Here is a 13,938-nt window from a genome sequence, read left to right as displayed (position 1 = left end):
GAGAGATAGTAGAGGGCAACGAGTGACCAGCTCCTCAAGATTTACTATACAAATAGCAGGAGTCAAAGAAATAAGATAGATGAGCTAAGATTACTTTCAAGTGCAGGTAATATAGATATTATTGCTATAACAGTACCTGGTTCAAATTGAAGGATAGAGAAATGCCTTCTGAATGCAACATACAGGGTTATAAACTATTCCACACAGATAGCATCAACAGGAAGAGTGGTGGTGTGGCGATGTACGTCAAACATAATTTAAATTGTTGTGCTATACATGACATAAGATTAGAAACATCGGACACAGAATCTGTTTGGCTACAGTTTCTCTAGAGGCATGAAAAATTCATTTTGGGTATGATTTAAAGGCTCCCAAACCTAGATAGGGACTGTAGTAAGCTGATATCGGACGAAATTCATAAGGCATCTAGATACGAAAATGTCGTGTTAATGGGAGATTTTAACTTTAGACAAATTGATTGGAACAACTTGACAGGAAAACTTGAGTCTAGTGACTTTCTCGATACGGTTCAAGATTGCTTTTTAAAACAGTTTTTGACAGAATCAACTAGAGGAAACAATCTGCTTGACATGGTTCTTGTGAACAAAGATTCACTAATTAATAATCTTGAAATTAATAATGAGCTTTTGGAAAGTGATCACAAATCACTTGGTTTCAATACATTTTGGAATTAGCCAGTAAACTGCAATCAAGCCACTGTCCTAGACTTTCACTTCGCCGATTTCGTTGGACTGAAAAAATTACCTGGGTGGGCTAAATTAGGGTGACCTGACTATGGGTCAGTCAGGCGATGTTGGTTGCCAATATGGCGTTTTTCAGATCATAGTTCTGGCTGCTCAGACAACTTTATTCTGAGTAGGGAAATTAGATCTAACAAAAATGTTCCCAAATGTAAGAACAATAGATTAAAACATATTCGTCAAAAGAGAGGCATATATAGGCGTATCAAAAGAGGGGATGGGCAGTTAAGAAATCATTATAATCAATTAAAGAGAGAAATAAAAAAAATGGAATAAGAAAAGCAAAAAGGGATTACGAGGCTAAGGTAGTAAGGGATTTGAAGACTAACCCAAAAGGGTTCTTTCAGGTATACAGAACTAAGATTAGAGGCAAGATAGACGAACTTAAGAGTAATTCAGGTCAGATCACTGAAAGTGATAAGAATATGTGTGAAATTTTCAATACCTACTTTCTCTCAGTTTTTACCCAGGAAGATACTAGCGAAATTCCAGAAATAATAAATTATGTAGAGCAGGACGATAATAAACTATACACGATTGTGGTAACTAACAAATCCCCACCCTTTGCAAGAGTTTTAAAGGAATGTAAAGAGGAACTTAGCATACCTTTGGCTAATCTTTTTAACATATCACTACAAACTGCCTGATAAGTGGAAAAAGGCAAATGTAATACCTATTTACAAGGCAGGTGACAGGTCCTTAGCTTCGAACTATAGACCAATAAGCCTTACCTCAATAGTGGGAAAATTTATGGAATCAATAATTGCCGAGTCAACTCGTAGCCATCTTGAAAGGCATAAACTGATAAATGACTCACAAACACGGTTTTACTAAAGGGCGTTCCTGCCCTATTAATTTAGTAACTTTTTTCACCTAGGTGTTTGAGGAGGTAGATCATGGTAATGAATATTGTGTATATGGACTTCAGTAAGGCTTTCGATAGAGTTCCACATAAGAGGCTGTTGAGGAAACTTAAGGTACACGGAATAGGAGGAGAAATTTTTTCCTGGGTAGAGGCATGGTTGACAAATAGGCAGCAGAGAGTTTACATAAATGGGGAGAAATCAGAATGGGGGCACGTCACAAGTGGTGTTCCTCAAGAGTCAGTGTTGGGCCCCTTGTTGTTTACAATTTGCATAAACGATACATATGAGGGAATAAATAACGACATAAGCAAATTTTCTGATGACACAAAAATAGACCGTCCAATTCATTCTAATGGGGTCATTAGAACAATCCAGGATGATTTGAATAGACTGATGCAGTGGACGAAGAAGTGGCAGATGCAGTTTAATATAGACAAATGCAAAGTTCTAAATGATGGACAGGAAAATAATTATGTCACTTATAAATTAAATAATGTAGTTCGTAATACTACTGATTACGAAAAGAGTTTAGGAGCTCTGGTTAGCAGTAATCTGAAACCAAGACAACAGTGCATTAGTGTTCTCAATAAAGCTAATAGAATCCTTGGCTTCATATCAAGAAGTATAAATAATAAAAGTCCTTAGGTTGTTCTTCAACTCAATACATGCTTGGTTAGGTCTCATTTAGATTACGCTGCATAGTTCTGGTCACCATATTACAGAACGGACATAAATGCACTGGAAAACGTACAGAGGAGGATGACAAAGCTGAGCCCATGTATCAGAAATCTTTCCTGTGAGGATAGACTTAGGACCCAGTATCTGCACTCTCTAGAAAGGCGTATTATTAGGGTGATATGACTGAGGTGTATAAATGGAAAACAGGAATAAATAAAGGGGATGTAAATGGCATGCTGAAAATATCAAGCCAAGAGAGGACTCACAGAAATGGTTTCAAGTTGGAAAAATTCAGATTCAGGAAGGACATAGGAAAGCACTGGTTTGGTAATAGAGTTGTGGATGATTGGAACAAACTCCCGAGTACCGTCATGGAAGGTGAGACCTTGTGTAGTTTTAAAAATAGGTTAGATAAATACATGAGTGGGTGTGGGTGGGTGTGAGTTGGACCTGACTAGCTTGTGCTGCCAGGTCCGATGCCATGCTCATTCCTTAAGTGGAAGTGACCTGACTAGGTGGTTATTGTTCTAAGTAGGGGGGGAGGTGTCATGGACCTGCTTCGCATGGGTCAGTAGACCTGTTGCAGTGTTCCATCTTTCTTATGTACTTATGTAGACAAGGAGGCTGTCCCCGAAGAGGTGCGGGAGGAGCTCAAGACCCCAAGTTCATTGACACAGGGGTGCGGTGGAACACCTTTACAGATTCCTCAAATAGACCATCTCCTTCCATAGAGAACAAACAGTCCCACTGGGACAAACTGATCATGGAAAAAATCGCCAACGCAGTGCTCACCAACGCTTCAGGAAAAAACAAAGCTCATCTTCAAGCAGTGAAGGCACCACATAGACAGAACTTGCCATCTTGACTTAAATAGCAACGCTCATCTTGCCATACATGACAAGCGAAAATTTGTGTATGCAATAATTTCGCCAAAATCATTCTGAACCTAACGAAAAAAATATATTTGATTGCGTTTCTTTAGTACTAAATTATTGTAAACGTTTTTATAATATATTAAGTTGGGTTAGGCTAAAATAAATTGCATTTGTTATAATAAGGTTAGGTAAGTTTTCTAAGATTCTTTTGGTGCAAAATTAAAAAAATTTACATTAACATTAGTGAAAAAATTATATCTTTAAACGTATAAGAAAAAAATTCAGAAAGGACTTAATTTTAAATGAGTTCTTACTAACTGACCAGTTTTGCATATTCGGCACGACATATATATATATATATATATATATATATATATATATATATATATATATATATATATATATATATATATATATATATATATATATATATATATATATATATATATATATATATATATATATATATACATATATATATATATATATACATATATATATATATATATATATATATATATATATATATATATATATATATATATATATATATATATATATATATATATATATATATATATACATATATATATATATATATATATATATATATATATGTCGTGCCGAATAGGCAGAACTTGCGATCTTGGCTTAAATAGCAACGTTCATCTTGCCATATAGGACAAGTGAAAATCTGTGTATGCAAAAACTTAGCCAAAATCATTCTCAACCTAACGAAAAATATATATTTCACTGTGTTTGTTTAGTATTAAATTATTGTAAACAAATAAAAAATATATTTAGTTGGGTTAGGCTAAAATAAATTGTGCTTGTTATAATAAGGTTAGGTAAGTTTTCTAAGTTCCTTTTAGTGCAAAATTATAAATTTTTATATCAACATTAATGAAAAATATATATCTTTAAACGTATAGGAGAAAATTTTAGAAATGACTTAATTTTAAATGAGTTCTTGCTAATTGACCAGTTTTACATATTCGGCACGACATATATATATATATATATATATATATATATATATAATGTCGTGCCGAATATGTAAACTTGGTCAATTAGCAAGAACTCGTTTAAAATTAAGTACTTTCTAAAATTCTCTCATATATGTTTAAAGATATATTTTTTTCATTAATGTTAATGTAAAAAAATTTAATTTTGCACCAGAAGAATCTTAGAAAACTTACCTAACCTTATTATAAAAAGAACAATTTATTTGAGCCTAACCCAACTAGTATATATATTTTAGATTTGTTTACAATAATTTAATACTAAACAAACACACTGAAATATATTTTTTTTCGTTAGGTTCAGCATGATTTTGGCGAAATTATTGCATACACAAATTGTCGCTTGTCTTATATGGCAAGATGAGCGTTGCTATTTAAGCCAAGATCGCAAGTTCTGTCTATTCGGCACGACTTATATATATATATATATATATATATATATATATATATATATATATATATATATATATATATATATATATATATATATATATATATATATATATATACATATATATATATATATATATATATATATATATATATATATATATATATATATATATATATATATATATATATATATATATGTATATATATATATATATATATATGTATATATATATATATATATATATATATATATATATATATATATATATATATATATATATATATATATATATATATATATATATGTGTGTGTGTGTATATATATATATGTATGTATGTATATATATATATATATATATATATATATATATATATATATATATATATATATATATATATAGATATATTTGTAATCACTGACGAGTGGTATTTAATAAATAACAACACTGCGACTAGCCGAGGACTCGATCCCACATCGTTTTTTTGGCCTGCCTCTTGGTGAGCGAAAATCACATGACGATCTAACCCTGTGATGGCTGTGGCAAGCTACAGGTCTAATTTCATTCTCCTCCCGCCGGGAATACCAGTAACACAAACAGTACGTATATTAATGCTTTCACGAACATGTGTTTTTAAGCAAATAATAACCTGCACTTTCCGTGAATCGAACTCCCTATAATTTAACATACCACCTAATTAGCCCGCTAAAATTCTGAAACATCCTAGACCTCTTAAACATCATTGTCACATACGTTGGGCACTCCAAATGGGAGGAGAATGAAATTAACTTTGTAGCTTGCTACAGAAATGTATGTGACTACATCAGGGAGTGACATGTCAGTGTCCAGTGATAATTGGAACCCGTTGTATGTGATATTAATGGCTAAGTGGTCTAGAGCATCTTGGAATTTTGGCTGGCTACTTGGGTGGCATATTAAAATATCGTTGGTTCGATTCCCGGCCAGATATAAAATGATCAACAATTATTTTAATACCATTTTTTAATTTTAGTATTGCAATTATCTATAGTTATCTATAATCTATCTTGAACTGATAATTATCAGTATAAATCATTGTGAAGTGTGTATATATACACTTTATATCTAATTTCCGGGTGAGGTATAAGATGGATGGAAATTCCTTACAATAATAACAGTGTTGGCACATATAGAATCACGCCAACTCGCCCTATCTAAGAGTAGCTTGCAATGAGAAATAGATACAAATCAGATATCCATTGGCGTACTCGCATAGCTGAGTGTGTCACAACACTTCGGAGTACATGTTTCTTGTCTCTTCAAACATCTTAGTGTGTATGTGCTTTATGATTACCCTTTACTCACGACTAAAATTTATTTGCAGTAGTAAAGCATGAAGAAATACGAAAACTAAAATTTGAGAACAACAGATCTTGGAAATCGAACAAAGACATGTACGGAAGTCATAAAAATCAGGATTTTTGAAGGTCTTCATGTAGAAATATTCTAATTTGGTGTTGAAAGGTTAGAAGGTTAAAAACTAACAAGCAACATTTTTAAGTGCTGTTCATAAATGATAAAAACTTTCACTATCATTTTTCCGAACATCGAGTCACTGATTTTATAATGATTTTAAGCTGTATGTATACATAATGTGACAAGAATCCCACCCTCCTTCCCTAGATATTTCATCAAAGCTCATTTGCTACAGGACAAACGCGCACGCGAAGCGTCAAGCAGCATTATTGATTCCCACGACTATTCAGTCAGAAGAGAACCTGGATCTGCAGGAGTAGTTAAAAGGTACGATACATCTAACACATTGTAATTGGAGATGATGTAGAGAGAGTCTCCAGTCGGAGCTCACAAGGTTCCCTAATAATTACTTAACCAGTGGTGCTTCTGAGACCATTAGACCTCTACTTTACGGTGTTTTCCTTTGTGTAGTTGACGATAAGACACAAGAAAACACCTAGGAGATTGTTAATAGTGAAGTATTTCTCGGCTCTTGGTCAAGGTGTTAAGACCGAAACGTTTCCTCATTAAAAATATCCTAATGTTTTCTGTGTCTCATCAATCTTCTTCCACTAAAAAGGAATAAAGGAGGAATGAGACTCATCTTTTTTTACTAACTTCTTCCGCCGTCTTGTTGTTAAGGCAGCTGTTGAAACCAACTCAGCTATTGTTTAGTATTCCACAAAGCTGTGAAGCAAAAGCCAATGCTGCACTGGCATTCAGTGACAGCTTCACTTACCATAAATCTGATTCTCGAAAATAAAATTTGAATAGGCAAATGGAAATTCATACTGGCAAAAAAAACCTACTCGTACAGTATATGTTCCATAACATACTTAACTTTTTTAATGTCTTCCTTTATGTCACAAAGTAAGCTTCGTTCATCATTGCTCTTCCCGTCAGTCATTCATGCCAGAAAGCTTAGCCACTTTTTACTAGCTTAGCGTACTGTGGCAAGCCATTATTCACTCTTTGTTAAAGGGCTCCCCAGAAAATCAGAAAGCACAAAGAGAATCTATGAGTTTTCCTCAACAAAATTTCAAATTCAAAACTGATTTTTTTTCGAAACATTTTACATAAAGAGTATGCTACTATTGCACTCCAGCAAACCCACAATAGATCGAATCACATCAATCTTTCTAGGAGTGCAAGTAATTAGTTACACTGACAAAAAGTTGCTGAATTTTAGAGGATGGAAATTGGGGCTTTAAATAGTTGTACAACACTTCTGTGCAGTGCATTGGCTCTGTACATTGCTGACCCAATTCATGAAGAGTAGAAGAGTATTTGTGGCAAAGCGATCTCTGACCAAATTGCTCTGCATGGTCTGGAATGTGGAAATTGCAAAGGATGACAGGCTAATCGCAATGAAGCTTAAGGAAAGTTTTGTCACAACGCAGTACAGAGGCAAAAAGTAACCCTGATTTTTTGTAAAAAGTTTGCTTTGAACCAACAGATTAAAAAAAAAAAAGCCTGGAAATAAAATAGTATACTGGTTTTGATCATCACGAGGAACTAACCAGAGACAGAACAGTAACGTATAATATTCCCTGATCAAAAATTTAAACTGAGGAGTTGAAACCACGGTAAGTAGTGTACGAGAAGAGACATTCAGTAAAATTACCTTAAACTATCAAAGACCTGGAAAAAAGGTACAAATGTATTGCTGAGAAAAACTACAAAAAACGATGAAACATATAAAGAGAGTGTAAAAGATTTTACAGAAGAAGAAGAGTTAATAAAATGCATATATATATATATGTTAATATGTTGCAATGATAGATAATCTTCACTGAGGAACTGCCATAGAAGAACAGAAACTTAAGGTTTCGTACCAGTTGGAAGAAGCAAAAAAAAGAAAAAATTTTTTGTTCAAGATATTGCAAGAAACATTAAATATTTCTAAACTTAAGAAAAGCGAGTTAGGGACAGCCTGTAGAATCGAACCTTTAATCCCAGGAGGTTCATAAACTGACGAAGTATAAAGGAGAATGCAGAAACATTGTTATTACCATTGCAAGCCACACAGATCATAGGCACTAATAATCCTACGAAAGTCGAGAAAATGTACATGAGAACTATTATACTCGTTAACATCCGTAATTAAAAAATAAGTGCAAAATACCACTAGCATGAGAACTAGCTATCATTTAGACTACAGTCAGGTTGGATCTAGGTGCAGGTAGAGCTCTTCTACATGAAGGATGTAGTAGAATGTTGGCAAAATTTGCCGACCAGAATCCCTGTCATCGTCTTTCAAAGGGTGAGACACTAAATTATAAACTTTATGAAAAGACATGACCTGTACAACCAGAATCAACATGGATTTAGAGCGGGATGATCATGCAAGTCACAATGACTCCAATTCATCCAATTTAAGCACTGGAATAAAACGAAAAACCATATGTAATCTACCCGACCATGTAATGATCGCAAATTAAAAGAAGACAATTAATAAGACGGGGAAAATAGACAAATGGATATTCAACATCTGGCATATAGTACACAAAAAGTAAAGAAAACAATATTTTTCCCCTCGCTAAGAATAAAGCTCAGTACTCCTGGCGCTTTACTGTTTCTCATCCTCATAAGGGACCTAATTTGATACTCCCCACAGCTTCGTATTATCAATTACAGACCACACCAACAAAAGCATGAAAGTCACCTTGGCAGAAGACACGAGAAATTTGCATGAGAATACTAAATTTTGTAATGGGCAATAAAGAATAAGTGATGTTTACTGATTACAAGTTCTAACGTCTTAGATATGGAAAGAACGGGAAAATAAAAAGAGAAACAGTGTACGTGCGAGGACCACCAAACAGAACTAGATGTATTTCGTCGGTCTCTGAGATATCCGATAAAGACATCCCCGTATTACACAGCTTCAGTCCCCAGTGCCTCAGTGGAAGCGAATTATGCATTGCTACATAAGTTGATAATGAATTTAAATAATAACGTTGAATATTTGAAGGGAATCAGAAAAAGCATACAATCCAATATTTTCTAAACGAAAAACTTTTACCTGTTAAGAAAGAAAATATTTATACAGTTAATAAGTAGGTTGGCAGGTAAGTTATTAAGGTTTATGTAAGCTTGTGAATATAAAATTTATAAAAAAGTTTATTATGGTCCTGAGGGCACATAGATGTTAGGCACATAAAAGAATATTAAGATTATTTAGCCTAAGATAAAGTGAGACACTGGGATGTATTTCTGATCAGAAGAGACATCCTCCACTAATTCACAGAAACAAATTTGTTTAATAAAAATACACATAAATAAAAGTTACATTATTTTCTTTCCGGGAAAACACACAGCATTAAAGATTAAAATTGACCCAAAGATACAGATACAGATAGATTCCAGTTATTGCAGAGAATCCAACAAAATTTGTGCTCATGCAGCCTTAAGAAATGATACGTTCCATCCATTTCATACGAAGCATCAGCCATTGAAGACTGATGTCCTTCACAACTGTTATAAACAGGAAAAAAAACGCTGAACCCGTAGTGGCCATATACCACCTGTAAAATGAAAGGTATACAAACGTGATGCAAGCACAGCGAAGATAAGTCTTGTTCCTTGAATCAAGAACTCATCTGTAGCATCAAGGTAAAATGCTGTAATAATGTAAAATAAAAAAAACTGACGAAATGACATCTAAACAATCCATTACATAAATCAAGTTTCTAGTAAGAGGATACACGAGTGCTGAATTTTTTAAGCCGATCAGAGAACCTTATCTCCATCTCTCATATTGAAACAAAATAAGGGAATGGCTTATGCAGCATTGTACATAGGGCACATAAATATGTGAATTGTTTCAAGAATTTGGTCCTAGTACCTACCTGGAGTCTACTTGGAGGGTTTTCCGGGGGTAAAAGTCCATGCGGCCCTGTCCTCGACCAGGCTTCCCGTTGGATCAGGGCCTGAGCAACCAAGCCGTTACTGCTAGCTGCATATATTGCAGTGTACGAACCACAGCCTGGCTGCTTAGGTACTGGCTCTCGGTATCTGTCCAACTCCCTCTTGAAGGCAACCAGGGGTCTGTTGGTAATATCCCTTATGCCTGGTGGGAGGCTGTTGAACAGTTTTGGGCAACGGACACTTATCATGTTTTCTCTTAGTGTAACAATGGCGCCCCTACTTTTCATTGGGGGTATGTTGCACCGTCTGCCCAGTGTTTTGCTTTCGTAGGGAGTGATTTTTGTGTGCATATTTGGGACCAGTCCCTCTAGGATTTTCCAGGTGTAGAATATGATGTATCTCTCTCGCCTGCGCTCCAGTGAGTATAAGTCAAGTGCTTCCAAGCATTCCCAGTAGTTAAGGTGTTTGATGGAACTTGTATGCGCTCTGAAGGTTCTCTGAACATTCTTTTGATCTGCGACTTCACCTGCCTTGAATGGAGATGTTAATGTACAGCACTGTTCCAGCCCAGAGAAAACAAATTGGCTTGGCATCCCTTGTTTTGAAGGTTCTCATTATTCTACCTATCATTTTCTTCACAGATGTGATAGTGACACTGTTGTGATCCATGAAGGTGAGATTTTTTTACAGTACCACTCCCAGGTCCTTCACACTACTTTTCCGCTCTTTTGTGTGATTAGAGTTTGTAGTATACTCAGCTCAAGCTATTATTTCCCCTAGTTTTCCATAATAAAGTAGTTGGAATTTGCCTTCATTGAACATTGTGTTCTTCTTTCTCCATTGCCCATTGGAAAACTTGGTATATATTTTCTTGGAGATTCACCGTGTTCTCAATGAATAACACTTTCATGCAGATCATTGTATCGTCTGTAAAGGATGATACGGTGCTATGGTTTACATATCTGTCTATGTCTGACTCGAGGATGAAGAACAGGATGCGGGCGAGTACTGTGCCTTGTCGAACAGAGCTTTTCACTGTGGCGGCCTCTGACTTAACTCTGTTTACCACTAATCTGTGTATTCGATAGGTAAGAAAGTTGAAGATCTATCTGTCCACTTTGCCAGTTATCCTTTTGGCACGCATTTTGTGTGCTGTTACGTAATCGCACTTGTCAAAAGTTTTTGCATAGTCTGTATACACTACTCCTGCATTCTGTTTGTCTTCGAGTGCATCAAAAACTACATCATAGCGGTTCAGTAGTTGCGAGAGGCAGGGCCCACCTGCTCTGAACCCATTCTGCCCTGGATTATGAAACTGTTAGGAATCCAATTAATTTGTAATTATGCTTATTAGTGCTTTTTCAAAGATTTTTTTTTATGATGTGGAACGTTGGAGCTATTGGTCTATAGATCTTAGCTATTGCTTTGCTGGCACCTCCACCGTACACAAGTTTTAAAATTTGAAATCATCTCGGTGATGCGTTCTCGAGTTAAAAACAAAATAAATATAAAAGTTGAAGGAAGCAAAAATATAAGCAAAATGAAAAAAATACAGGCAAACTCTTAAAGGTAAATTTTCTGGCATACACAGTGAGAGATCTGGTTATAAAAATACCTGGTTTACTTTCCATTTATATAACATAAATAGGAAAATATCACGATGGCCAGAAAAATGTCAGGGAGGACATAGAGAACCATCAAAACAAGGAAAATAATTCCACTGGTCACACTAAAACATTTTATCCTCTCTCATTTACAGAACTGTTCAGTGATGACGGCTCCAATCAGGGAACAGATGCAGAGTAATTAATGGGACCCATAGAACCACTAAACACTTTAAATTACGTGGAATGCCGCTAAGTCCTATGTACTCTCTGGAGAAGAGGAGAGAGATACATGCTCATGTATACGCCAAGGTACTTAATGGACTAGTCCTAAATCTACACACTACAACAACAACATAATGGAGCGAGAGATATGGGTGAAATATGTAAAATAAAGTTTCTGAAAAACAGGGGTGGCGTGGGCAAAATAAGAGAACACTGTATCAACATCTGTGATCCTATATTATTCAGCATTTTATTAGAAGACATCGGAAACAAAAAATGGAACTAGTGAACATGTCTTTAACACCTCGGCTAAGTGCTGGACCATACAGGCTGTGCTGAAAATATGGGCAGTGGGTCTCCAGCAGCAACAGCTTTGCTGACAAGAAATGAACCATAAAAGTCTGGTTCAGGGCCGGGCTTTGGAAGTAGGACAACAATCAGAACCCATCAAAGGAATTTCTAAGGCAAATTCATTCATTCCAGCAAACTTAAATTATTCTCATTACTTAATTGATGAATGGCCCTTACGGGTTTAGGGCTTACTACTAAGGAAAAACAACTATTCAGACACATGCATCTGTATTAAGATACAGATAAAATACAATTAGTCACAGCTGAATGTTTCTTAATAGCAAATAACTGGAAGAATTATGATAAGTTGGTGTATAATTAGTTTATTAATTTAGATAATATTAATAATAATAATATATTTATTTCTACAAGTACATGCACAAGGTATACAGGCCTAGCTAGAATCAATGGTACTATAGTCAGTGTACTTGTGCATTCGTGGTGGTGGTAGTATAGCCAGTATGCTGGTACAGTCGTGGTGATGGTAGTATGCTCAGTATGCTGGTACAGTGGTGGTGTTGATAGTTTGATCAGTGTACTGGTACAATGGTAGTGTTGATAGTATGATTAGTGTACTGGTACAGTAGTAGTGTTGATAGTACGATCAGTGTACTGGTACAGTGGTGGTGTTGGTAGTATGATCAATGTACTGGTAGAGTGGTAGTGTTGATAGTATGATCAGTGTACTGGTACAGTGGTGGTGTTGATAGTATGATCAGTGTACTGGTACAGTGGTAGTGTTGATAGTACGATCAGTGTACTGGTACAGTGGTAGGTAGTGTTGATAGTATGATTAGTGTACTGGTACAGTAGTAGTGTTGATAGTATGATCAGTGTACTGGTACAGTGGTAGTGTTGATAGTACGATCAGTGTACTGGTACAGTGGTAGTGTTGATAGTATGATTAGTGTACTGGTACAGTAGTAGTGTTGATAGTATGATCAGTGTACTGGTACAGTGGTAGTGTTGATAGTATGATCAGTGTACTGGTACAGTGGTAGTGTTGATAGTATGATCAGTGTACTGGTACAGTGGTAGTGTTGATAGTATGATCAGTGTACTGGTACAGTGGTAGTGTTGATAGTATGATCAGTGTAATGGTACAGTGGTAGTGTTGATAGTATGATCAGTGTACTGGTACAGTGGTAGTGTTGATAGTATGATCAGTGTACTGGTACAGTGGTAGTGTTGATAGTATGATCAGTGTACTGGTACAGTGGTAGTGTTGATAGTATGATTAGTGTACTGGTACAGTAGTAGTGTTGATAGTATGATCAGTGTACTGGTACAGTAGTAGTGTTGATAGTATGATCAGTGTACTGGTATAGTGGTAGTGTTGATAGTATGATCAGTGTACTGGTACAGTGGTAGTGTTGATAGTATGATCAGTGTACTGGTACAGTGGTAGTGTTGATAGTATGATCAGTGTACTGGTACAGTGGTAGTGCTGGTAGTATGATCAGTGTACTGGTAGAGTGGTAGTGTTGATAGTATGATCAGTGTACTGGTACAGTGGTGGTGTTGGTAGTATGATCAGTGTACTGGTACAGTGGTAGTGTTGATAGTATGATCAGTGTACTGGTACAGTGGTGGTGTTGGTAGTATGATCAGTGTACTGGTACAGTGGTAGTGTTGATAGTATGATCAGTGTACTGGTACAGTGGTAGTGTTGGTAGTATGATCAGTGTACTGGTAGAGTGGTAGTGTTGGTAGTATGATCAGTGTACTGGTAGAGTGGTAGTGTTGATAGTATGATCAGTGTACTGGTACAGTGGTAGTGTTGATAGTATGATCAGTGTA

Source organism: Cherax quadricarinatus, chromosome 8 (assembly GCF_038502225.1).
Source record: "Cherax quadricarinatus isolate ZL_2023a chromosome 8, ASM3850222v1, whole genome shotgun sequence".
In the NCBI taxonomy this organism is placed as follows: domain Eukaryota; kingdom Metazoa; phylum Arthropoda; class Malacostraca; order Decapoda; family Parastacidae; genus Cherax; species Cherax quadricarinatus.
The sequence above is the reverse complement of the archived record's forward strand: the minus strand, read 5'-3'. Positions refer to the sequence as shown.